At 38.5% G+C, this 27,467-nt stretch overlaps 1 protein-coding gene across 2 annotated transcripts in view; it reads left to right on the forward strand.

Moving 5' to 3' along the window:
• FRMD4B (FERM domain containing 4B) overlaps nucleotides 1-27,467 on the forward strand; it is a 349,156-nt gene that overhangs the window by 89,032 nt on the left and 232,657 nt on the right. The window lies entirely within an intron of this gene.

A 27,467-nucleotide genomic window follows, 5' to 3' on the forward strand; every position in this document is an offset into this window, starting at 1 on the left:
GTGTAGGCCCCCCATGATTTACAACCTCATTGGTGCTCCCTCTGACTTAAGGGAGAGATAAGAAAAGAGGGGTGTGTATGTGTGTGTGTGTGTGTGTGTGTGTGTGTGTGTGTGTGTGTGTGTAGAACACTTTATTGAGTTTCTTCCAAGTTTTTCATGCTGTTGTCCAGGTCTCACAAGGCCTTGTAGCACAGTAGCAAAATCCTAAGGTACGTTTTTGAATCTTGGCTAAGCAACTTTTTGCCTTTGTGACCTGGGGGCAAGTGACTTCCCTCTCAGAGAGACTCAGTTTCTCTGGACTCAGTAATTTCCAAGATCCCTTCCAGTACCCAAATCTATCGTCCTCTGGCTGGAAGCATGTCCCAGTTCCATAGGAAGTATTATGCAGATATGTTCTTGATACTCCAGAGTTAGGACAGTTAGTCATAGAGTTAGTACATTAGTATAGTTAATACAGAGTTAGTATAGTCATCACATTAATGCAGATTTATATACTAATCTTACCATATATAATATACTTTGTTTAATTGTGGATGCCACCTTTTGAGAAGGAAACTGAGAAGCTGGAGAGTGACCTGAGGAGGCAATCCAGATAGTGAACATCTAATAAGCTCATTATGTCATACATTTAATAATTTCTATATCAGTGTATTGATGAGACATCTGAGTGCATGTAGAATGAAGCTTGTTGAAGGAACTGGTGATACTTATCTTAGCAAAGAGAAGAAAGGCTGCAGAAGAGGGATATGATAGCCATCTTCAGGGTTACCACTTTAGCCCAGAAGCCATCTGGTCCAATCCTCTCATTTTATAGTGGAGCCAAAGCTCAGGGAAGTTGTGACTTGACCAAGGTCATGTCAGTCAAAAGTGGCAAAACCAGAATTTGAATCGAGACCCTCCAGCTCCATTACTCTTTCTACTGTACTACAATGTCTCTCACCTGAAACAAGGATTAGATTTCTTTTCTTTGACTCCAGAAGGTGTAACTCAGAGCAATGTGTGGAATGTGATAAAGAAGCAAATCTGCCTTAAATAGCAAGCAAAACTTCCTAACTAGGAGAGTTGTCCAAAAGGAAAATGAGCACCCATAGGAGGCAATCATGTTCCTCCCATGTTGGAGGTTTTCAAAAAAGGGACGGATGGATATTCACTGGAGACTTTCATGGTCAAGGTTGAGTCTGATGGTCTCCAAGGTCTCTTTGAACTCAGAAATTGTGCGATTCTATATTTGGGATGAGAATAGTGTGTCCAGGCTGAGCCCTCCCAACCTGCTCCCAGCCACCCTGCCAGGCCCAGTGCACTGGTCTCTGCTCTCCGTGACTACTTTCAAGACTCAAACTGGACTTCAGCTCTGTGATGGACACAGCTTTTTAGCTTACACAAGTGAAAGCAGCTCCAGAAGTTGATTTAAGAGTTGGGACTTGTTATCAGCTTCATGTCAAACATCCCTCTGGGATGTTTGACTCAAAGTGAGAATTTAATTACACTTGGAGACATGAGCTAGGTTTACTTTCCTAGATTAAATTATATCCTGTGAAAAGTGTGTTCTCAATATAGAAAGGACTGGATCCCGTCCCTCCCACATGGATACTGACTCTCCTACCTAGTAATTTAGTGCAAAATGGGAGACATCTTTGTACTTTCTCTTTTTTTTTAAGGTAGGTATTTTGTGTGTATTATATAGAGCACCCATAATCTCAGATAAAAGCAGAACTTTGGGGAATATTTTATTTAAGTGGAAAATAAAAAATAAGAACTTCCATTAAATGATTTTTAACAGGTCTGAAGATAGTTGCTTGAGACAATCTACAGGTTTCATGAGCAACCAATAATCATTATTGAGATGCTAAGGGAGAAAGCTAGCATTCTCAGTGCAAAGCTCAGGGGATCAAAGCTCTAAAGCCATCTGGTCATTTTACAGAGAAGGAAACTGAGGCTCAAAATCTCTGTCATTCTAAATGATCTACCACAGCCAAAGTTATACTGGTATAGTCTCTAGGTGACTTGCTCAAGGTCACACAGGCAGTGAAAACAGAGCCAGTGTTAAGATTACAGTTCCTCTGACTTCTTCCCAGCACCACTCTCTACCTTGCTATGGTATAAGGCTATCATGTTCCCTATTAGAAATAGGGAGTTTTACCACTTCTAGTATTTTTCTTTAAGAAAAATGTACCCCTAGTGCTTTTCTTCAAAAAATAATTTTTAAGATAAAAGTATTATTAAGAATAAAAGAAAAAACCTTAAATATAGCACAAAAGCTAAAAGTCCAAAGCTTTTTTTTTCTTTGGGAACCTTCTTCAAAAGACTAGACACATTTTAAAAGGTAGAAAAATCCCCATTTTACCAGTGAGTTAATATCTCTTTTTTCCTTTTGCTTTTTTCTTTCAAGGTTTTACTGTTGAAATGGCCCCAAGATAGTTATCAGTGATGGATCGACAGTTCCTTGGGAGTGCTTGGGGTCACAGCTATGGGAGGCGGAGGAATGCTCCCTGATTTTAAAAGACAAAAGGAAACTCTGAATTTAAATCTATACAGATGATTAGAATGATACATGGAGTACAGATTTAAAGGGAGTGAACATGAGAGGACATTAGGGGATGAGTCTGAGATCTGGGGACTGGGGAGGGGTGAGAGGAAGGAATTTAACAGGTGATGGGACTGATGGATATAGCTTAGTACCATGAGATGGAACCTGGCTGGGGGCAGCTGGGTGGTACAGTGGATAGAGCACTGGCCCTGGAGTCAGGAGTACCTGAGTTCAAATCCAACCTCATACACTTAATAATTACTTAGCTGGGCAAGCCATTTAACCCCATTGCTTTGCAAAAAAAAAAAAACCTTAAAAAAAAAAGAATGACTGAGATGGATCCTGGTTTGAAATCAGAGGAAATGGATTGAGTCAGTTGGTTCATTAATCAAATCCTTAATGTACCAGGCTACAGATACAGAGAGGCAAAAGGCAGTTCATACTCCCAAGGAGCTTAAAATTGAATGGGAAATTCCAGTCCTATGTCTACTATATATTATTAATTTAACTTTGGACAAGTTTGTTAACTTCCTTTGGCCTCCATTTTCTCCTTTGCAAAATGAGGTGATTGAATTAAGATCCCTTTTATCTCTAGGTATATGCTCAGAGCAGGTAGGTGGCACAGTGGATAGGGTATCTTTTGGGAGAGTTAGATGGACAGAGCAACAGACCTGGAGTCAGGAAGATTCATCTTCATGAGTTCCAAACTGTCCTCAACTCTCACCAGTTGTGTGAGCCTGAGCAAGTTGTTTAATCCTATTTGCCTCAGTTTCCTCATCTATCAAATGAGCTGGAGAAGGCAATGGTAAACCACTCCAGTATCTTCATCAAAAAAACTCCAAATGGGGGTCACAGAGAGTTGGATTTGGTTGACCAACAACAACCAAAGACTTTAGACTATCTAGTTCAATTTCTTCATTTTGCAAAGAAGCTTAGAGAGATACATAATGACAAAGGGATGAGTTGGGATTCAAATCCAGACCTTTGACTACAAATCCAGGCTGATTTAAACAGGAAAAAGTTATCTTTACTCCTTAGTTCAATGGGTGTCTTCAAGGACATACATATGTCTAAAAGTGACCCTTTTGATACAGTTTTATAGGACTTATGGTTCTAGTGTAGGAACGTTTACTCTGCTTTTTCCACTGGGGGGAGAATGGAAGCTTCTTGAGGGCAGGGAGTGTTGCATTTTTATCTTGTTATCTCAAGTACCTGCTACATAATCATCAATAATATATTTCTATAGAATGAAGGAATGTTACATTGGCTTTTCACCATCAAAGTGAGACTTCTGCTAGGTAAGGGGATAGATGATGGGGTCTCTAGCCAAGTGAAGACTTAGTTTAATTTTGCTTACATATTTACTACTAGAAATAATGAATTATTGGTAATCGCTGCCACAAGCCCTTTCTATTAATGGTTATTACTTCAGTCCTTCAAAGATATGTGATTTCATCATTGTGGGTACTCTGGCCCATGACAACTGTGTAAAACTTGTTATAAACATGTAGTTTGTCACCTTGGTTTTCAACCTCTTTTAACATGGCCAAACTGGTTCATAAGATGATAGATATGACTCAGGGACCAATTTTAAAAGCCTCAAAGTTTTTCCAGTTAAGTAGGGCCTATGGGACCTGTGAACCATTGGCATAATTCCAGGAACCCCCAAAAAGAGCCCCACCTCAAAATGAGACATTGGAGGAAGAAAATATGAGGAGCAGGCAGCAGAGTAGCAATTAATGGTAATGACTGTTAATCAGAGATATAACCAGTAATTTTTTGCCTGAGACATATAGTAATGAATAGACCCCTAAACCAACTCAAAGGACAGTAGATCCTGATCTACATGAGCCTCTTGGAAAAAACCTTGAGACCTCAGACAGGTACAGACTACTGTACCCTGGTAGGGAAAACCCTGGCAATCTCATGAAGGGGAACAGCCCAAGATACCAGTCCTATATTGGGAGAAAACACTAGATATCAACTTCTAATTCCCACAGAGAAAGGAACACCTCAAACAGTGACTGTTGTGGTGCAAGATCCTGGGATCCCACAAGACAATGGAGAAGTCACTGCTCAATATGAATCAGGACTGGACTCAGAGAGAAAATGAAATGATATGTTTCTCCCAGTACAGTTTGGTAACTTCCCAGTTTAACTGATTGTCCTTGCCAACTAATTTTTGGGTTGCTGAAGGATTGAAAGCACTATCAAAGTGAAACTGTACATTTGTAGTGGATAATATAAATGTATAGTTATAAAAAACTTTACAACTATGTAATCTTTTCAAATCAATATTTTAAGTTTTTATAATTTAAAAAATACTGGCATCAGTACCCTGGGACAAAGCCCCAGTCACCCCATCCTAGGTCATGGCTAATTCCTATGAATACCATGTATTTATAATTCTTTTGATTACTTCTCTTAAATCTACAGAAAGCGTCTGGAAATTAAATTGACCTTAAGTTTGCCTATAACAATCTATGGGGTTTTTGGGAGAACTTTGTTAATAGTCATGTCTTAGATCATCCTTAGGTCCCTAAGCAGAAGATAGATTGGTAGACATAGAATCAGGAAGATCTGAGTTCAAAGCTACCTTAGACATTTACTAACTGTGCGACCCTTTATATTTATATTTCTTCATCTACAAAATGAATTGGAGAAATGGCAAACCACTCCAGTATCTCTGCCAAAAACCTACAAATGGGGTTATGAAGAGTCAACAGGACTGAAAAACAAAGCTAAACATTTTGCAAGGCTTAAAGAACTAGATAAATGCTAGCTATTATTGTTATAGTGATTATTATGATAATTAATCCTAATGAAATTAGGTTAGAATTGTAGCATAATAAATATTACTTCATATTTAATTACTACTTATATTGAAATGAATATTATAATAATTTTTGTGATTATGATAATGTGTTGTTATTCCTGTTATTACACTTTATCCCCCAAGCACTCTATGATCCAAAGATGCTGGCTTCCTTCTACCCCACACAGGACCCAACGTCCCCTATGGTTGCTCTCCCTCTCCCCAGCCTACTACAAGTCTCAGCTCAGGTCCTCCTCTCTGAGAGGTGGTGAAGTTTAGTGGAGGACATTGGTTTGGAAGTCAGAAAACCTGGAGATTGATTCTTCCTGGCTGTGTAGCACAGGTCAAATCACTTAATCAACCCCATGACTCAGTTTACCCTACTATAAAAAGAAGGGTTTGGACTTTTGAGAGCTTTTCCAGCTCTAGGTCTGGTTCTTCAGGAGGTCTTTCCTTTTTCCACCCCCACCCCACTATTTCTGCCAGGGTCTTCCCCTCTGAAATGTTCTTCCATCATCCTGCGTGTATTTTGAATATACCTATTATTTATAGGTGGTCTTCTCATTAGAATGCAAGCTCCTTGAAGGTAGAGTCTGTTTATTCTTCTGTCTCTCTAGCATTTAGGAAGATGCTTGATGGAAGTTTTAATAAAATGCTTTTGGATTGATTGCCTCATTGATCAGATCAACCTTGGACTGTTAGTCAATTCTAGTAAGGAAAAATATTAACAAGGTAGAAGCTGTTCAGTGGAGAATGCCCAGTCTGGTGAAGGTTCTAAGAAGTTCAAAATGTAGAGGAGACATGAAAACTGTCTCCTGAGGCAGAGTGGATTAGGCTTGTCCTGCTTGTTCCAGAGAGAAGAAGTAGGAAATTCCAAAGAAATAAATGTAGGATTATTTGGGAGGAAATACTTCCCATCTAGCAATATCCCAAAAGTGCAATGGGCTTCCTCAGCAGCTGATAGCCTCCCCCTCAATAGCATCCTTCCAACAAAGGCTGATGGTCTTCAGGATTCTCTCTCAAGTGTGGATTGGACTGGAAGTAGCTGAGATCATCCCTTCCAACTCAGAGATTCTGTGAAATTCTGTTTCTGGGTAACAAGGGTGATGAAAGGGGCTGAATGGAAAGGGTTGGCTATTTGAAAAATTGGTCATTTAAAAGGAAACTTCATACGATGACCAGCAGAGGGAGCTACGTGTAAAGAATACTCCCTTTCCAGATTAGGGTTTTCAGGAATACCTTCACCCTTGAGTCCCCGGACCTTTGCAGTAATGGATTTATACATGTCACTGTTTTGACCTTTATATCAAATTTATTCCCAGAGGCTAAGTCTGAGCCTCTTTTATTGGGCAGTGTTTACTAAACATCCCCTAGATTAGCAGACACTGTAGGGATTCAAAGAAAATGGTTATATAAGCTTCCTCTGCCCTTTCACAGCAGAATGGGCAAAATGTTCATGTGACAAAGATCTCAGAACACACAGAGTTATGGAAATTAATACAGAGATTAGATGATAAATGGGAAAAGCTCTTTGGCAGAGTTAAAACCTTGAAGCAAGGCTCAGTACTGGTATTATAGTTGTTTTGTTTTGTTTTTTATTTTGAGACCTAAACTGTGATTTCTTTGAATGAAGACACTCCCTCTACTAATGCCAGTAGGCACCTGCTCTGCCGCCTATAGTTCCAAAGATGTAAATGTAGGATTGTGGGGAGGAAATAATTTCCCAATTAGCAATGTCCCAAAGTGGAATGGGCTTCCTCAGTGGCTGATAGCTTCTTCTTCCTCAATAGAATCCTTCCACTAAAGGTTGATGGGTTGTGGTCTTCTCTCTCAGGTTGTGGTTGACTGCCTAGAGCCCTGAAGGACTAAATGACTGTCCAGGGTCATGTGGCCAGTTGGGTGGCTAGGTGGCACAGTAGAGAGAGTTCAGAGCCTGGATTCAGGAAAATATCTTCATGAGTTCAAATCTGTCCTCAGACTCTGACTAACTGGATGACCAGTTAGTGGAAAGCTGCTTAACCTTGCTTGCCTTAGTTTTGTCATCTATAAAATGAACTGGAGAAGGAAAGGACAAAGAACTCCAGTATCTTTGCCAAGAAAACCTCAAATGGGATCATAAAGAATTGGACATGACTGAAAGTGACTGAATAACAACAATGTGACCAGTAGGTGTCAGAGGCAGGCCATAAACCCAAGCCCTCCTTGCTTTGAGGTCAGCTCTCTAATCCATTACTCTACACTGCAATATATATATATACATATATATATATATATATATATATATATGTATGTATGTATATGTGTTATTAATTATAATGTTAATATAAATCATAATGTATAATGAATTATGTATGAATATACACATAACATATATGAATATTCAGAAATGAAGATATGACGATATCTGAATCTGGCTTCAGACATTTATTAGCTGTGTGACTTTAGGCAAGTCATTTAACTTCTCAGTTTCTTTTTTTTTTTTACAGAAAGGGAATAGCTTCTTCCCAGGATTGTTGTGAACATAAAATGAGATAATATTTCTATAGCATTATGCAGATCTTATTAAATACTCTCATTAGAATTATTGTCAAATACTAGCCAGAAAGTAAATCTAAGTAGTGACATTAAGGCACTGCAGGTAATGTAATAGGTCACTGAATTTCAGAGATGGAATCAAGGTGATCAATTTTGTACTGTGGTGAGACCTTCAAGACCATCTAGCTCAATTCCTTCACTTTATAGATGAGGAAAGTGATAGAATAAGTGACTTATCCAAGATCACACAGCTAATGCGTCTAAGAAGTTCATTTTGAACCCAGAACTTCCTAGCTTCAGGGCCAACACTATCTTCTGTGCCACCTAGTGGCTTGAATGACCATCTAGTCCAACTGTACAGATAAAATAAAATTCCCCTCTATTGTATACCCAACACATGGTCTTCCAGCCTCTGGTTGAAGACCTCCAACAAAGATGAGACCACTTCCTCCTGAGGCTCAAGCAAATCCATTTCTCAATATCTCTAACTGGTAGAGTTTTCCCTGACATTAAAGCTAAATTTTATTTGGATGAAATGAAGCACCAGTAGGGAGTTCTGAGTTTTTTTGTCATGGTCCTTCCAACCTATGTGACATTAGGCAAATCACTTTCTTTGTCTGAACATCAATATATTCTCTGTTAAATGAAACAGGAAACTAACTGATCTTTCAGGTTCCTTCCCTCAAATCATGAGTTTTATGTTAATTGGAAATTTTGTATTTATATGCTAAAATTAGTCCTGATCATGATTGTGGGGATGGCATCTGTTGCTCCTGATGGTCTGCTGCTCTGCCTTCCTCTCCCCAATACAGTAGAATGTGTGGGAGACAGATGGTTAGCTCTTTATTCTGATACCGCATACAATATCTGCACACTGAGGAAGAGAACCACAAATCTCTTTCCTCATACCTGTGAAGTTCCATATTGGGAAGCAGATGGGGCTGTCTTACAACCCTTCCCAATGCAAAGCAAGTGCATAATTTAGCCATGGAGAAACAGGGATTCCCTTCCATGAGATGCTCTAAGAGAAATGTAACGTACAAGCAAACATGTGCAAATACAATGCCTTCTGGTGCTTCTTTTGCCTGGGTTGGCAAGATGAATGACAACTAAGAGTTTGCCAGAATCAATCAATCATTGTGCATTTATTAGATGCCTGCTGTTTGCTAGACACTACTCTCCAGGTCCTTCCATGTTACTGGGAGGAAACAACATAGTGTTGTTTGACAGATAAGTAAAATAACAAAAGTAATTGGGGAGGGGGTTATTAGCAACTGGGGATTCAGGAAAAACCTTTTGAAGAGCAGAATCTTGAAGGAGCTGGGGCTTCCAAGAAACAGAGGTGAGGAGGGACAACACTCCAGACCTGGGGGACAGTCTTTGCTAAGCCATGTAGATGGGAGATGACTTTTTGACTACAAGGAAGAATGAGAAAGGCCATTTTGATGGAGCAGAAAATATATAAATATATAAAGAGGATTCATGTGGCTAAGACGTTGGCTACAGCAGAATTGGGAAGGGGAATTTGTGTTTTATCTTAGGGGCAATAAAAAGGAGTATGGACTGCCTGTGTTTTAGGAACATCAATTTGGCAGCTATGAAAAAGAAAGATTAGTGAGGGGAAAGGCTAGACACGGAGGGGTTATTGTAACTTTTTTTTTTGAAAAGAGGCTAATGTGGGGCGTCTAGGTGGCACAGTAGATAGAGCACTGGCCCTGGAGTCAGGAGGACCTGAGTTAAATCCAACCTCAGACATTTAATAATTACCTAGCTGTGTGGCCTTGGGCAAGTCACTTAACCCCATAGCCCTGCAAAACAAACAAAAACAAAAACAGAAAGAGGCTAATGCAATTGTCCGAACAAGAAGAGATGAGTTTCTGCATTGAGGGTAGCTGCAGTGTGAGCAGAGAAGGGGAATAATTTAAGAGATATTGTGGAAGTAGAATCAATGATAACTTGAACATCGGATGGGAGAATACTTTTGTTTTATGTCATAAAAGATGACCATTAGTAAGCAATATTATGGAAAAGATCAGTATTGGGTGCAACTAGATGGCTCAGTGGATAGAACTCCGCTCCTGGTAGAGTTAGGAGGACCTAAGTTCAAATCCAGCCTCAGACACTTAATAATTACTTAGCTGTATGACCTTGGACAAATCACTTAACCTCATGGCCTTGCAAAAACCAAGAAAAGAAAAACAAAGATTAGTATCCACTAAACCCATTAGCATCCATTGAATTCAACATTTCATAATCCAGTTCAATACTTATTGAAGACCTATTGTGATCCAGACATTGAAATCAATTCTGGGATTACACACATAAACATGAAGCATCCCTTCAGTCAGGGATCTTATATAATTATATAGAGATAAGAGAGCATTGATTTGTTGCTGGGGATAGTGGGACAAAGATCATGCATTGTTCTTTAACTAGCACAGCCTTTGGGATTTGTAAAGAGCAGAAAGGCAAGATGGGGGGTGGGGGGAAAGGGAGAGAGTGAAAGTCTTGCCTTAACTTGGTGTGAATCAGAATTCAAAACTAAGCAAAACTTAACATAGATCAGATGATGAAGACTGGACTAAAGGGGTCAGTATCAAGTTCAAGGACTTCTGCTTCCTCTTCTGTTGTAGCTTGACTGAAGGGAAATGGTTCCTAGCCATCCGCTAAATGAATTTGTACTTCCTCTTGCAAGGAGACTCTTAAAAACCACAGCACCCTCACTAAATGGCAGATAAATTGGAGGGCTAAAAACTACTAATATGGGGGGATATAACACCAGCAGAGTTGTCAAATATTTAGTAAATAGTAGTGTTATCTAGCCAATAACAAACAAGCAGTCATGAAGCATCCACCATATCTTCCAGGCACTGTCCGAGGTACTGTGATCTCTACAAAAGACACTTTCAACTCTGCAGAGGCAGAGATATTTGTGAATTTACCTTGACCACATCTCTTCTCTCTAGATTTTCCCCTCCATGCACGCTCTCGGACAGCACATATTCTTCACATATGTAATATAATCCATACATGATTTTTATGTAATGCTACTTTTCTCAGTAAAAATATATTTGTGGAAGAATGATTTCCAAGCTTCAAGGGTCTGAGAAGGGGGAGGTCAGATATTCTAATGTTACTCTATTGGACCTCTAATTTCAGTGGTGTACAGAACTCTCAGCAAGATGGCACAGTGGATAGGGCATTTGAGTTGCAGTTAGGAAGATCTGAGTCCAAATCTGTCCTCAGACTTCTGCTAGCTATGTGACCCTGGGCAAGTCACTTCACCTCTGTTTTCCTCAGTTTTTGTGAGGATCAAATGTCACTTCACCTCTGTTTTCCTCAGTTGTTGTGAAGATCAAATGAAATTTTATTTGCAAAATCCCTTAGCTGCCTTCAGCAGAGAAAGGGTAAGAATACATAGCCAATATGAACTAAGGAGCCAAATCAGACTTTCAGGCTCTGAGTCCAACTTTCCATCCTCTGTGCCAGGCATGAACTTATTTATCTTTGAAAATGTTTTCATGATTTCCAATAAAATTGTTTCCTTTGTAATCTTATTTAATTTATACTATGCTTTTTAAAAATTATTCTGAGGAGGGTACATTGGCTTTGCCAGGCTGCCAGAAGGATCCATGGTACAATGACAATAACAACAGCAACTAGCATTTCTATCCTTATTGAGTGCTGGGCATTGTGGTAACACTTTAAATTATGATCTCATTTGATAAGATGACAAGAAAGTCAGATAATAAACCTCGGTATTGCACCGTAGCTACCTTACACTAAGCAAAAAGATAGAAAACAGAACCAGTCATATAAGTTTTTTTATTCCAGAGCCAAGTTCTTTGCTTAATTCTTTTTTATATAAACAATTAACTTAATTTTATTTTTATTAAATTATTTGTTGCACCACCTCACATTTGAAAAGTTATCCAGGTAGGAATTTATTTTAAAATACAAATATTATGGGACAGCTAGGTAGTGCAATGGATAGAGCACTGACCCCGGAGTCAAGATGACCTGAGTTCAGATCTAGCCTTAGACACTTAATACTTACTTAGCTGTGTGACCTTGGACAAGTCACTTGATGCCTTTACCTTGAAAAAAATTTACATTGCATGCTATAACAGGTTCTGGTGCTGATTAGGCTTTTAACTTTTTTTAAAAATGTTTTTATTGACATTTTCTTTTTTATGTCACAAAATTCTCCCAGGATCCTTTGCATAATTTTAAAGATTTTTTTAAGTCATTTTTTTCTAGACCTTCTAAGCAGGAGTGTAGCAACTGGGATTCAGGAAATGGGATGAATTTTCAGAGTCTATTCTTTAACATTCATTATGAGTATTTATATTTTAGAAAGAGGCAAATCATTTGAATAAAGGTTGGATTTCTTGTCTTGTTGATTCTCAAGACTTCAGAAAGTGATGGGGAAATGTTAATATTGCAAATTAAATTTAAAAGTATGTAATACACAATTTTTTTTGTATTGAGATTTGGTTGTTAGACATGTACCAGCACCTCTGCTTCTGAGAAGCAATAGTTACATTCCCCCTTTGGTATAGCTGTGAAATTAGTTGCTGCAAGACATCTTTTTCAACAAAGCTACTTTATTCATTGGAATAGAGAAAGGTTAGAGTCCTAAAAATATTTAGTTCTTGTCCTTAAAATCTATCAACTTTTTAGATCATTTTCTTTGAAAAAAAACATTCAAAGCATTTCTTTCTTGGCTCGGACCAACTCCCAGCCCTTAGATGGATCAGTTCCTCAACTTCCTCTTCCCTTTCCAAATTGCTTCCCCTACAGGCAGCATCTCACATGATATACTTCTAAAGGCCAGAAAGTACATTTGATGCAATATTTGTGAATGAAAATCACACCCAAGGAGATGAAGGTGCCAGTTTTCCTATAAAACTTTGATTGACTTATAATGCTATACCAATAGTATTTATATGGGGTCCATTAATCATAACTATTATTATGTATCTAGCCCGACTTAGGATTTCATTCAAAACTGTGTCAAATATTGGAGGAAGGGGGAAGAAATTCATCTGCCAAGTTTACACAGAAGGCCCAGTGAGTCCCATGTTACAGGATATATCATAAATGAGAGCATGAGTAGTGAATATGCAAATTGATGAAAAGAGAGGATACTAGAATGAATTAATTATGTAACCAAATATCTTTTTAATATGTTTAATTTAATGTTTTATTTTCCCCCATTTTCATGTTAAAACAATTATTCTACTGAATAACTTTTTGAGCCTTTGTTACAACTATTCCTCCAATTCTCAGTGGTAATAGATTTAAGATACAGCATGGAGTCATAGAAAGAGCCTAGACTTGGAGTCTTGGGTTCAGATCTAGGCTTGGACTCATCCTTTTTGACCTTAGGTATTTCACTTTAATTCTGATTATCAGGGAACCCTCCAGGACTCATCTACTAAGGAACAAATTAGTTATAAAATGAGAGACATTGTGGTTGTATGTTAGATTTTACTCACCAGTGAATTTTTTTTTTAACACTTGGCCAGGATCTCTTGAAGCTCACCTGAGGGAATGGATGGGAAGCAACAATAAAGTTTGTTGTTCAGTTGCTTCAGTCATGTCAAACTCTTTGGGACCCATTTGAGGTTTTCTTGCCAAAGATACTGGAATAGTTTGCCATTTCTCCAACTCATTTTAGAGATGAGGAAACTGAGAAGGGGTAAGTTAAGTATCTGAGGGCAAATTTGAACTCAGGTCTTCCTGATTCTAGACCTGGTGTGCCACCATAATAATATTAAATAATAATAAATAATAATATAATAGATAAATAAACATAAATAATACAATACATATAAATAATTGATAAATTATAAATAATAATGATAAATAATATAATAAAAAATAATGATGAATAATATTAAATTCCAATAGTTTTGAGACATCATCTATATGTTAGTAATTATTATTAAAGAGCATTTTCCCTTCAGAAACAGGTAAAAAGAGTTAAGACTTTCAGTGACACTTTGAACTCAGTCTTCTTTAGATTCTCTCCTGCTCCAAGTTTCTTACTTCCTTATTCTGCCCACAGATAGCCTTGGACAAAGCTTTCACTTTTCTTGACCTCAGTTTCTTCATCTGAAAAATGAGGGGGTCAAACTAAATGACCTCCAAGGTCCCATCCTAGTCTCTCTATAGTCCATTTCAGTTGTAATCTCTATAATAAGGATAAAATGAGAGGGAAGACATTAAAAATCTGGAGGTCATTTAAAGCCTTCCCCAAATTCAATTTGAGCTCCTCCCCCATTAAGGATTAAACTAGAAATGCTACCAGATAACAGATTTTGAGGAAAGCAATTTCCACAACAAATAGAAAGACTGGGACAGATCTGTCTAGATTGGTCTTTTTTTCTCCCACTAAAACAAAAATTCCATAAAGAATATTAATCCTGCTGAAATAGATTATTAGTTTCCTCTAATCCCATGTGACTAGGCTCAAGCCATCTGTGTAGTTCAAACTGGATAATACTTACTCTCAGCATATTTTATGGTTCCTGAATACTTGGCCTTTTTATTTTAAAATTCTATTAAAATTAAACTTTTATGCATGCCTTTTTAAAAATTTTTTGGTCATATTCTGATATTCCAACCCCAAAATCTCCATAATAGCAAAGGCAGACAGCCAAGCAAAACCAATCAGTATCTCAATGGTATATGAAAGTAGATACAGCATTTTGTCCTCACCTTTTTATAGAGAAAAAGGAAGCATGTTTCACCAACCAAGATTAGTCATTACAAATCAGTAAACATTAGTGACCTTTCAGTATTTTCTTTTCCATTATTGTAGTTAGTTTTCTTGGTTCTGCATACTTCACTTTGCGTCACCATCTCCAAGTGTTCCCACCGCGTCTCTAAAATCTTCCTGTCATTTCATATAGCATGCGCATAGTCCAAACTCCCAACAACATTCATTAATTCCACCTTATTATTCCTCCTTTGCCTCCATATGTGGTCATTGTTCTCAGTCCTACAGATGGTGCAGGAATGTAGAAGGAGATATACTGAGTAAAACTTCTCTAGAGCCAGAAGGAACCTTAGAATTCCTGAGAGACTCATCAGAGAAGGACATCCAGTCCAACTCCCTCACTTTACAGATGAAGAAACTGAGGGTAAAGGTAGACTCACCCAAGGTCACACAGGTATAAGTATCAGAGGTGGGAACAAAATCCTTATTCCCACAGCCTATTGGACCTGGAGACAGGAAGATCTGGGGTCAGATCCCACCTCTGACTCTTTCTCATGGGCATGGGCTTATCACTTAACCTCCCTAAAGCCTTATTTGCAGTTTCCTAAACTGCAAATAAGAGGGTTGGATTATAAAATGAGATCTCTTAGGGTCCCTTTCAGTTCTAACTTTATGATCCAATGAAAAACTTTGGCCTCTCACTCTAGTCTCCCACCCTGATTCTGAAGAAATATTTTCCCCCCCAAGAACCCCAATTTCTTCTAACCCCACTCTTGAAAAACCCCACACACTTAGTTGATCACCAAAGATTGGTTGGGGCATGAAAATAATGTTGAACAAGGAACAATCCTTAAAAAGAGATTGTTTGGTCTTCTTAAGAAAATTAAAATTCAAAATCAGATTCTTTACCTACTCTTTCAATTACTATTCATGTGCCAGAAAGACCAAGTAGGAGATTCTCATTTTTTAAAATTCTGTTCTTATTTTATATGACACTGTATTGGGAAAGGAGCAGCTAGATAGCACCATAAATAGAACACTGGGTCTGAAGTCAGAAAGACCTGAATTCAAATACAAACTTAGAAATTTACTGTGTGATGCTAGACAAGTCACTTAACCTTATTTGCCTCGGTTTCCTCATCAGTAAAATGGGTTGGAGAAAGAAATTGCAAACTATTCCTGTATCTTTGCCAAGGAAACTCCAAAGAGGATCATAAATATTTGGGTATAAATGAAAAAAGACTGAACTGTATCAGAAAAGTCAAAGTATAATATTGGCTAGGACCTTAATGCATAAACCACTAGACTGTAATATTGGTATCCTGTTATCTGATTGTTTCCAATATAAATATTTTGAGTTTGAACTATCAGAATCAAGATCAGTGAATGGTACAAATCCATGCAGAATAAGACAGTGCAGAATTTGGAGTCAGATTCTTTGCTATTTGCTGCCAGTGTTACCTTAGGCTAGTCACTATACTTGTCTTGTTGTCCCTATCAACAGTGAAATGATTGAACTCAATGGTCTCAGAAACTCTAAAGATATGATTCTAGAATGTTATTAATTAGTGCAATGATATTTCAATAGCCTTGATCCTACCAATGAAGAAGTCTAAAATAATGGCATGTTAGAGCTGGAAAGAGCATCTAGGTCCAGATGGGGTTCATCGAGTCTAATCTCTGTATTTCACAAATGAAGAAACTGAAGCTGAGGAATTGAAGTAATTTATTCAGAATCACACAACTTATAATTGATAGAGATAAGAACTTTTCTCAGTGTTCTTTCCACTAAAAAACTTCTATAAGAGAGAGAGGCAGAGAGAGACAGAGACAGAGAGAGAAAGTGTGTGTGTGCATGTGTGTGTGTGTGTGTGTGTGTGTGTGTGTGTGTGTGTGTGCATGTGCGTGTGTGTGTGTGTGCGTGTGTGTGTGTGTGCCATGCAGAACATGGGTGTGTTAGTGCCGGAGCCACCTGACAAGGGAGCTTCATCCTATTGAACTTCCTGGCCTCATTTGTTGGGTTGATCATTGGGCGGGTGAGGTCCCTGCTTTCTCTGCTTTTCTGGGCTGACTCAGCTAGGCATTCACAATGGACAAGAAGGGTGTGGGGGAGAGAGAGTCCTGAACTCTCCCTCAACAATTTCCCCAACTTCCTTTCTCATTGTTTTCATCTCTGACGTTTCCAAATGTCACTGTTCTCACAAAGGTTCATCTGATAATATTGGCTTGTTGGAATCAGTCATTCCCCACCCTTGCCTGCTAGAGCCTTTTTTGGGAGCCATTTTTACTCTATTTTCAAAAATGACTTTTGTTTTTCTTGTATGATATTACTCATTGAATGAGGTTGTGTTGAGCCTAGATATAAAATACTGAATTTACGAGGTTAAAAAACAAAGTTTTTAGTCAATCTGTCAATAATTCCACAAACATGTATTAAGTGCCTTCTCGGTGCCAAAGACAAAATGAAACAGTCCTTGCCCTCAAAGAGTTTGCATTCCATCCAAGGAGACATCCAAGGAGAAAAGTACATACAGTATAAATAGAGAGGAATTTTGGAGGAGGATCAACTTTGAGGGTGCTAATGATTCTAAGAGATAAAAGTAAAAGAGGGATGGGTGCACTCTAGACATTGGAATTGGTCCTTGGAAAGGCAAAGACCAAGGGAAATATCAAATTGGCCAAGCTAGAGAGTATGTGTGAAGACCAAACCGTAATATATAATATCTCATTCTAGAAAGATAGACTGGGGTCAGGTTGTGAAGGTTGTAAATGCGCAAGGAATTTGTATTCAATTCTAGAATAACTGTATTAATGTTTAATTAAAATACACTTGCTTTAATTGAATATTTCTTCCATCTGAAGCATTGCTCAGGCACTGTGCTATATGTCACTACTTTGCTTCCTAGACCACTTCTCTGTCCAGTTATTCCATGCCTTTTAAAATTTCCTCTAGTTGGTTTACATTAATATCTGTTCTCTGCCTATATCTCAGATCATTGACTTTTACTGAGATTTTAATTTTAGAAATAAATGAGCAGGGTCACCTTCAAATCCCAAAAGAATTTAATTAAGGACTAAAAAGATACCATCAGCAAGTATCTGTATCTCATAGGATTATAGATTGAGAGCTAGAAGAGATCTTATGGGCTATCTAGTCCAACTGCCCCCCCCATTTTACAAAAAAAAAAAGAGACTGAAGTCCTAAATGACTTGTCCAATGGTTCAAAAGATAGTGTTGTGAGAAATTTGGACCCATGTCATCTTGTACGAGCTCACTGCTTATTCCACTATATAAAGTTACCTCTGGTACAAATGGGCTCACAATAATATAAAAACTAAATACTATCCACATGATGTTGAAAAGTGGTCACAGCTACTACCAAGTTCCCAATAGAAAAGTTTCTCATTAGAATTAGGTTCTCCAGTCTCAGACACTTAATAGTTACCCAGCTGTGTGGCCTTGGGCAAGCCACTTAACCCCATTTGCCTTGCAAACACCTAAAAAAAAAAAAAAGAATTAGGTTCTCATTAGAAAAGGAATGTGTCCAGTAATAGGGTGCCACTTTGTGGCATAATGTAATATAATAATAAAGTAATAATGAAACCACTTCATGCCACTCATGAAACCTTGAAAGAAGATAGCCTTCTATGTCTATCTACTTCTTTCTTTTTCCCATTTCTCTCTCTCTCTCTCTCTCCCTCCACCCTCTCATAGATAAATGTAGAGAGAGAAGGACAACGAGAGAGAGAGCTAATAGAAGAAGGAAAAGGGAGATAAAGAATATAGACATATTGATATATGTAGACATATATTATATATACAGGGGAGAATGGGACAGACAGAGACAGACAGACAGAATGGAAAAGAAATAATGGAAAAGGGAGAGAGGAAGGATATAGAGATATAAAGACATATTTATGTATGGAGGAGTAAAGATAGATGATAGATAGATAGATAGATAGATAGATAGATAGATAGATAGATAGATAGATGATAGCTAGATAGATATTTGGGAGAAGAAAGAAAGAAAGAAAGAAAGAAAGAAAGAAAGAAAGAAAGAAAGAAAGAAAGAAAGAAAGAAAGAAAGAAAGAAAGAAAGAAAAGAGAGAGAGAGAGAAAGAAAGAGAGAGAGAGGGGCGGCTAGGTGGCATAGTGGATAAAGCACCGGCCTTGGAATCAGGAGTACCTGGGCTCAAATCCGGTCTCAGACACTTAATAATGACCTAGCTGTGTGGCCTTGGGCAAGCCACTTAACCCCCTTTGCCTTGCAAAAACCTAAAAGAGAGAGAGAGAGAGAAAGAGAAAGAGAGAAATATTGGAAGAGGGAGAGAGGAAGGATATAGATATTTAGAGACATATATATGTATGGAAGAGTAATGAGGGAGAGACAGAGACAGAGTTTTAGCACTAATCTTTTTAAACAGAAGGAGGGACAAAGGACTTTGATTTGCTGGGAAGTTCTTACCATTGCCCTAATTGTATGGGGTGGGGGCCAAGATAATTAACACCATCTTTCTAGATATTTAGAGAATCATAAAACAATCCTGAGGCAAAATATCACACCAAATGATGCCCCATCCCAGGCTTTTTCTAGGTAACCCACTGTCTATTTCTTGCAAACACAATGTTCGGATTTATTTCAGTTCCAAATTCCCCAGATTGGATGTCCAGCTCTGTTTTCTTTTGGCAGCAAGGCCAACCTGAGGGAAACAAAGTTTTATTTCAGGCCCTGTCTCTTTGAGCCCTGCACAGACCTCCCTCCTCAGTTTTAGTGACTCATTCCACAAAGTGCCCACACCCAAGATCCCTTCCCTCTCTCCAGATGCTGGCAGTCTCGTGGGTTCCTCACCTCAGCAGCATCTTTGGAGCCACAGTTGGAAAAGAGTCCCCTTCCTATGGTTCTGTGGGATACAGAAATGGCAGCTGCCAAGAGCTTCTGCCTCATTACATGTCTCTCCAATGGTTCGATGTCTCGGATGGTATTGAGCTTGAAATTCTTGGTATTTGTCATGGTGATCATTCATACTTAGGTTAATCTGTAATATTAAACAGGGACTATCAATCCTGTCCCATTGGAAAGGCCAGATTGGCACTAACTTTCATCTATTTGTGGATCATTAGATCTACATTGAAGGGGAAAAGCATAATTAAAGGGGAACATTATTTTACCCCTTGAAGGATATATCCATGCTGGCTTGTTAGGTCAATCATACAATGGCCTTTATCTACTTAATATATAAATCAGTAGATACATTATTTTCTTGAAAGTGGTGGCCCATGAGGCGGTTAGGTGGTGCAGTGGATAGAGCACTGGCCCTGGAGTCAGGAGTACCTGAATTCAAATCCAGCCACAGACACTTAATACTTACCTAGCTGTGTGACCTTGGGCAAGTCACTTAACCCCATTACCTTGAAAAATCTAAAAAAAAAAGTGGTAGCCCGTAATATAATGTTAAGTACAAGGAAGATCCAAATTCAAGACCTGTCTCTCATAGTCTAACTGAGTGACTTACTTCAATAGTCTAGGCAAGATGAGATTTTAAGTTGTCAACATTCACTAATAGAAGGAGATCCCTTTGCTCATGAAATCACAAGCCCACTTCCTAATTTTAAATGTTTTATCTGTGAAATCTTAAAAAAACCCCAAAACATCACAGTCTGGCTGACTCCCCAATCTTAACCCTACCACACTAGGTTCTTGTAACAAATGAGAACAATTAAGAAAAGCAACTCAATAGATTGGCCATATCGGAAGATGTATACTTCACTCTGAACCCCTAATCCACCACCTCTTTGCTCAGAATTTAGAGTGTTTCAAAAGTTATGACTGGTCATAAATATAAATATGGGTCCCTGGTGATTGATTTTTAAAAAGTGATTTGTACTACTGGCCTGTTTGATTAAATTGCCAAAACCCAATAAGGGTTTCTAAATTTTTAAACTTTTATTATTTTAGTTACATTCATTGAATGTTGTACAATAGAAAGTCATCCATTATAATTCCATTCAAATTGCACTTCATCTGCTGAAATGGCGTCCATGTCTTCCAGAGGTCATCTAATCCAAACCCTTCATCTTGCAGATGAGAAAACTGAAGCTCAACTAGATTAAGTATCTTCTCTCTTAAATAGGATAAGTGACTTATCCATGATCTCATGGACAGGAAGGAGTAGATTCAAGATTCGAACTCAGGACATGTGACTCCAAGTTCAGCTCTTTCCACTCTGCTTCCTGTATACTTCCAGAAATTTGCTTGAAAGGGGAAGGGAGAGTTCTATTCAGTTTTTTATTCCATTCTAGCAGAGTGAAAAGGAAGAAAGAATAATTGCATCAAGGAGATAATTAGATAAAATTAAATAAATAACATTTTTCACTAAGTTTGCCAACACCGTGATCAGACAAGTTAAATAGGAGAATTGGTACTATTTCCTATTTTCCTTTCTTTACTGGCTCATAAAGATCAAAACATAGAATTTGACTGTATTTTTCCTTCAGCTCTGGGAGAGAGATGTGGTAGGTCTTGGAATGAGGTCAGGGCTTCGTGACAATTCTCTTGTATTCCTTGGAAAGTCATGAGACCATCAAGTCAAACTTCTGTACACCTTGAGACTTAAACTATTTACATACTTGTGTCTGTTGCCTCAAGATGCCCCCCCCATTCAATTGTCTCTATGTCTTCTCACTTTCTAAAATATTTTGAAAAGTACTTGGTGACATTTAAACTGCACATCCACAAAAAAAGGAGATTCTGTTGTGATTGGTCAAAAAAGACCTAGAATAGGGGCGGCTAGGTGGTGCAGTGGATAAAGCACCGGCCCTGGAGTCAGGAGTACCTGAGTTCAAATCTGGTCTCAAACACTTAATAATTACCTAGCTGTGTGGCCTTGGACAATCCACTTAACCCCATTTGCCTTGCAAAAACCTAAGAAATGAATAAATGAATGAATGAATAGATAGATAAATAAATTAATTAATTAATAATGAATAAATAAAAAAAGACCTAGGCTGAAACTCTTGAATGATGTTAAAAAACTAACAACAGCACCAGATAATGAAATGAACTTCATTCCTCAATTCAGAGGTGAGGGGCTACTAGGACGTAGTGTGGTGTATGCTGTGGTTGTTCAGTTGTTTTCAGTCCTGTCTGACTCTTCATAATTCCATTTGGGGGTTACTTGACACAGATACTAGAGTAGTTTACCATGTATATATTGCCAGATGAAAGAGAGAGAGAGAGAGAGAGAGAGAGAGAGAGAGAGAGAGAGAGAGAGAGAGAGAAAGGGATTGCAGCAGGCAAAAATATTCTGAGCTATAGGGCCCAAACAGACACACAGGGATAGGAAAGGACAGACTGGCAGCACAGAAGATGGCTGAAATATAGTTATTTTTTGCCTGGAGTCTGAAAAGATAGCTCAGAGGCAGATTTTGGAGAGACTGGATTGTCCATCAGATTGCATTTGCATTTTCTCTTAAAATTAAGAGCCCCTGACTTTAGCATTCTATTCAAAGATGCCATCCCTCCTCAATCATGTTATTAAAGTAGTTAACTGTGGAGTATCAATCATAATAGATAGCTTTCTTTACAATACTTGAAGTTTTCTAAAGGAGTCCATGAATCCAAATGGTGCTCCAGATGGAGAGGAACACTTTTGAATAGCCCAGTGCCAAACAAGAGAACAAGGATTGACAACTTGTCATTCCACTTAAGACCACACAATCATATACTTAGAGCTCAAAACCCCCTCATTTTACAAATTAAGAAGTCTGCGCCCAAGAAGTTAAAAAAAATGGGTACAACATCATATAAATGACCCAACCCTTAACTACAAATCCACCATTCTTTCCACCCCGGCTAATCCTTCTTCACTTCTGAAAGGCTTCCCCACCCTTTCTTGGTCAGTCTATCCATAAATCCAGGCTCTTCAGATATCTCTAGTAATATGATTATAGATATGAAGCTAGAAGACACTACTGAGGCCATCTAATCCAACCCTCTTATTTTATAGATGAAGAAACTTAAGACCCAGAGTGTTGAAAGAACTGGCCTAAAGTCATACAAACTGGGGGATTTTTCACTGCCTACCTTTCTCCTTTAGAAACCCAAGACAGAACCTAAGGATCATGGCTTTAGAGCTGACAGGAAGCTTACTTAGGAGCCATTGAACCTTACCCTTTGATATTATGATCATAAAAATGAGAAAGGAGTGGCAAAGTCATGATTCGAACCCAGGCCTTTTCCATTGTACTGGACTACATTATTGGGTGGGAGAATGGTCCAGTTTTTTTATTTTTTATTTTTTATTTTGTTACATTCCTAACTGGAGGGAAGCAATATTTTTCACATAACTCAACAAAGGAGGATAATCTACCTGCTTCTGTTAGCGTTAAGCATAACTATTGGCTTCTTTTATTTGGCAAAAAAGCAAACAAATAAAAAATTCATACAGACTTCTAAGTGGGTCCTATTTATCATCCCTGAAAAATGATCAACTTGTTACAAAGCATGGCTGGAGCATTTATCCTATTTTAAGGAGAGCATGGACTATGAATGGAAGCCCATTTATCATTAACCCAAATTCCAAAGCACAGTGAGCTCGTATCTATTTCTGCAAAGAGTCGCTTACTCAGGATATACTAGATTACTCATTATTCTAATTCTGGATTAAAAAAATATTTAAGATGAAGGATAAGAGCCAATTTTTGAAAAGAGGTGTGGGATGTTTAGATGCAATTCTCTAACGAAACCACTAACATGAAATCATTATGATTTCAATTACTTCGAGCAGGTACATTGACTTTTGGAGAGTCAGAGTGTGAGAAGAAATGGAAGAAATGAATCAGTCAGCGAGAATTTATTAAGTGTCTGTTGTATGTCAAACATGTCAAACAAAAACATAAATGAAATAGTCCTTTCCTAAGAGAAACTACAAGGAGACACAATATGTATGTGTGTATCCATTCACACAGAGACACACAATGGGTGAGGGGTGGGGAAAAGGATCAGAAAAGACCTAATGAGGGAGGTTGGGGGTTGTCATTAAAGATGAATGTTGGAAGAAACTCCAAGAGATGGAGGTGAGTATCTGCAGAGCAAAAAGACAGAGAGAGAGAAAATCAATTTGGCTGGATGAAATAGGGAAGGAATGGGGGAAATAAATTAGTTTGGCACTGCCAAACCAACCATAGGTGGGACTTGAAACTCAATAAATCTAGGAGATTTTTAGGGGTGAAGTAATTAAATGTTTGACCAAATATTTTGTATAGCCCAAGAACAATGTTATTAATATACAAATTGCCCATGAGAATAAAAAGTTTCCCCATCCCTGAAATGGAGCAATAAAGGTAGCAAGATAGCTTTAAAAAATGCCAGTTAGGAAGGGAAATGCAGTAAACACCATGCTATTTTCCTAGGCTTAAGATGCTGATTTTTTCAGTCTTCCTTACATACTGTAATGATCCTGTTGTGTCTCACTCTAGGCAATAGATGTATTCCTGAGACATCCCAATGTTAAATTACCATTTTGTAAGTTAAATCATGTTTTATGTGTCCTAGAGGAAATCTGAATTAGAAAGAATTTTATGATAAATCCATCTGCAAAGCAGGGAGTCATCCTCTTCACTGCTTCATAAATCCGGATGTTCCTACATTAGAACAGGCCTCACCAGTGGCAACAACAGTAACTCAGTTAAATTAAATTCTGAAAGGAGTTATTAAACATCTCCTATGTTCAAGGCAATGTGCTAGTCCCTGGGTATAAAAAGAACAAAAAAAATGAACAATCCCTGCTCTCAAGAAGCTTAAATTCTACTTATATAGAGAGGGTCAGAGACCCACACAAGGGAGACGTCGGCAAAGGACCGCCCATTGTGGCATGCCCAAATCGAAGACAGCACTGTGCTCTATGAGCAAAGCAGATTGTAGAAACACAAAAGAAATACAGGATGAGCAAATTTAGAAATATCTCCATTCCCGATGTTCATAAGGACTATTTGGGTTTTTGAGGTTGTTTTGGGTTTTTTTTTTCTTTGCATATGAAAATGCACATTTATTATGTCAAATTTGCTATTCTTTTTAAATTATCACACACATTTCCCTTTCATGGGGGTTCAGCCTGTGGTAGTCTTCCAAGCTGTCCAGGGCTTGAGGAGAAGTTATGTGGAATGAAACTGGAAAGGCCGTGATGATGACTGGCATTTTTTTTTAAGTTTGTAAGGTGTTTTATATATGACATCTCACAACAGACATCATAAAGTAGATATTTATTATTATTATTATTCCCATTGTACAGATAAGAGAACTGAGGTTCGACTCACTTGCTCACACAACTGATAAGCACCAGAATCAGGATTCAAACCCAGATCTCTGCTTGTCTGCTCCAGTCATCTAGACTACAGTGTTGGTGACTGGCTCACCACATTGCCAGTCTGGTTGGAGTCTATTTATGGAGGGCCATGAACATGTGAGTTTGGGTAACGTGTATTATATTATATTATAAAAGTAATTAGGACCTTTGCAGGAGGGTGATCAGGTCAGACCCGGTGCCCTACCCCGGCCCCACAGCCTATCATGGGTTATTTCTGAATGACTGCCAGGTGCTGACAGACTGCTTAGGACATTTTCTTCTTCTTTCCCTGTGGTTGGAAGTAACCCCAGATCATGCCCATGTACAATGTGCAGGCCAAGGACACTCATAGAACAGCTTGCCATTCTAAAACCAGAGTTTGGAGGAAGGGTGTTGGCAGAAAATGATGAAGCTGGGGATAATTCATGTCAGTCTTCTCGAATTCACTCTTGGAAAAATGTCAGCAGGAGGTGGAGGCCAATGGATGATAGAGGCCAATGCCTTTAGCCTAGGAGTTGGAAACTTGACTTTGGGGGAACCAGAAGTTGATGCTCCTCAGTCCCCATCCCCACCCCTCAACCCAAAGGGAGCTTCTGGATATGGGAGTGCTCTGTTTGGAGAAAAATTGTATTTGTTGTCAAGGAAGTTGGCTTGTTTGAGGAAGAAGCCTAGCCACAGTCTATACCAGCTGGGCTTGGGGGAACCGTGCCTAGAGAAATGGACCTGAGCCAAGCAGACACCAGCTGGAGTGGCTTCCACATTCGAGAATCTTGGGTCAGCCTTCCCCAGAACTCCAGGGGGTTCAGCCCCTCAGACTTATGCCAGTAAAAGAGAGAAAAGATCGAAGTTCAGGAATTGTGCTCTGCTGTGATCCTTAGCAACTTCCGTTTATATAGATGAAGGGCTTAGAAACCATAGGAATTGAATTAACATGATAACTGTGTAAAGGCACTCTAAGGGTTGTCATGAGAAGAGTGATTAGGGTGTGAGGATTACAGGCTGCTTGTTAAATCAGGGTCAGTTGTTACATTTTCAGGTTAAAATGTACCATCATTATTATTATTATTATTATTATTCAGAGTGGTTATTTCATACCTCAGAAAGCAATTTGATTATTTAACTGATTCTCTAGATTTAAGAACTATTAATATTTCTGCAGCATTCACTATGGGACAGGCACTAAAACAAATTGCCATCTCATTTAATCCTCACAACAACCCTAGAAAGAAGGTGTTAACTTTATCACTGAGAAAACTGTGGCAGACAAAGAATAAGTGACTTGCCCAGGGTCACAGGCCTAAGAAGTGCCTGAGGCCAGATTTGAATTCATATCTTCCTACCTTCAGGTTCAGCCCTCCATCCACTACACCTTAAGCTGCCCCTTGAGTGTTAGAGAAAAATATTAATAATGAAAATTAAACTTAAAAGTACATCCTGTGTACATTTTTTTCTTTCAGCAAGTTGGTTGTTAAACATTTAACTACATACCCCCTTGGACTCACCTGTTTTGTTTGGACCCAGATCTATCTGTAGAAGTTTCAATGAGTTAGAATAAAGGCTTAAGGAATAAAAATTGAATCAATGAAACCTCAAGCTCTGAGTTTATTTAGATTAGCACCAATCTTGGGGGCACCTCTTAACCTCCTATTGCCGCAACCCAGAATTTATTCTGGGAAATCTTGGGCTAAAGCTTGTGTCTTGGTCTCCACAGACACAGACTGAGGAATCTTCTCCTTGATATTGGACAGGCTTTTGTTATTTTGTTTTTCCATCATTTCAGTCATACCCATCACGTGGCTCTATTTGAGGTTTTCTTGGATGAGATACTGGAGTGTTTTGCCATTTCCTTCTCTAGCTCATTTTAGAGATGAGAAAACTGAGGGAAAGAGAGTTAAGTGACTTGTTCAGGATCACACAACTAATAATGTCTGAGGTCAGATTGGAACTCGTGAAGAAGATTCTTGCTTATTCCCAGTCCACTGCACCACCTAGCTATCCATTGGACAAGTATTCAGGGTAATAGTGCATATCTTCATATAGGGTATCTTTTGTTTCACTCCCCAGAGAATGTAAAAGACTTATTCTGCTTTGGTAATTTTTTTTAATGTGGAAAGAGTTGTGGGCAGTTATAGTTGTGATTAACCTTAATTTGAAGACCATGCAGAGTAGTGGGGGAAAAAAGTACTGGACTTGGAGTCGCAAGGGACCCCTAATGATAACTCTGCCTATGGATCAAATATTACCTATCCTTTCTGAGTGTCAGGTTCCTCATCTGTAAAGTGGACATAATAATACCTTTAGAAATGACTTCACAGGATTGCTGTAGCAATCAATTGAGATAATAAATGTAAGGAACCTTGTAAAATTCATAGCACTCTCCAGGTGTAGGTTGTTATTGATCTGTGTGTGATTATTATTAAGTCTTTAATAATACTTCCTTGGCCCCCAAGGCCTTCCTCCTTGAGTCACTGGCCATCTGGCAGCAATTGAGGGGGCAGTGAGTGGGTCCAGGACTTGGA

The sequence above is a fragment of the Macrotis lagotis genome, chromosome 8 (genome assembly GCF_037893015.1).
Source record: "Macrotis lagotis isolate mMagLag1 chromosome 8, bilby.v1.9.chrom.fasta, whole genome shotgun sequence".
Lineage (NCBI taxonomy): Eukaryota > Metazoa > Chordata > Mammalia > Peramelemorphia > Peramelidae > Macrotis > Macrotis lagotis.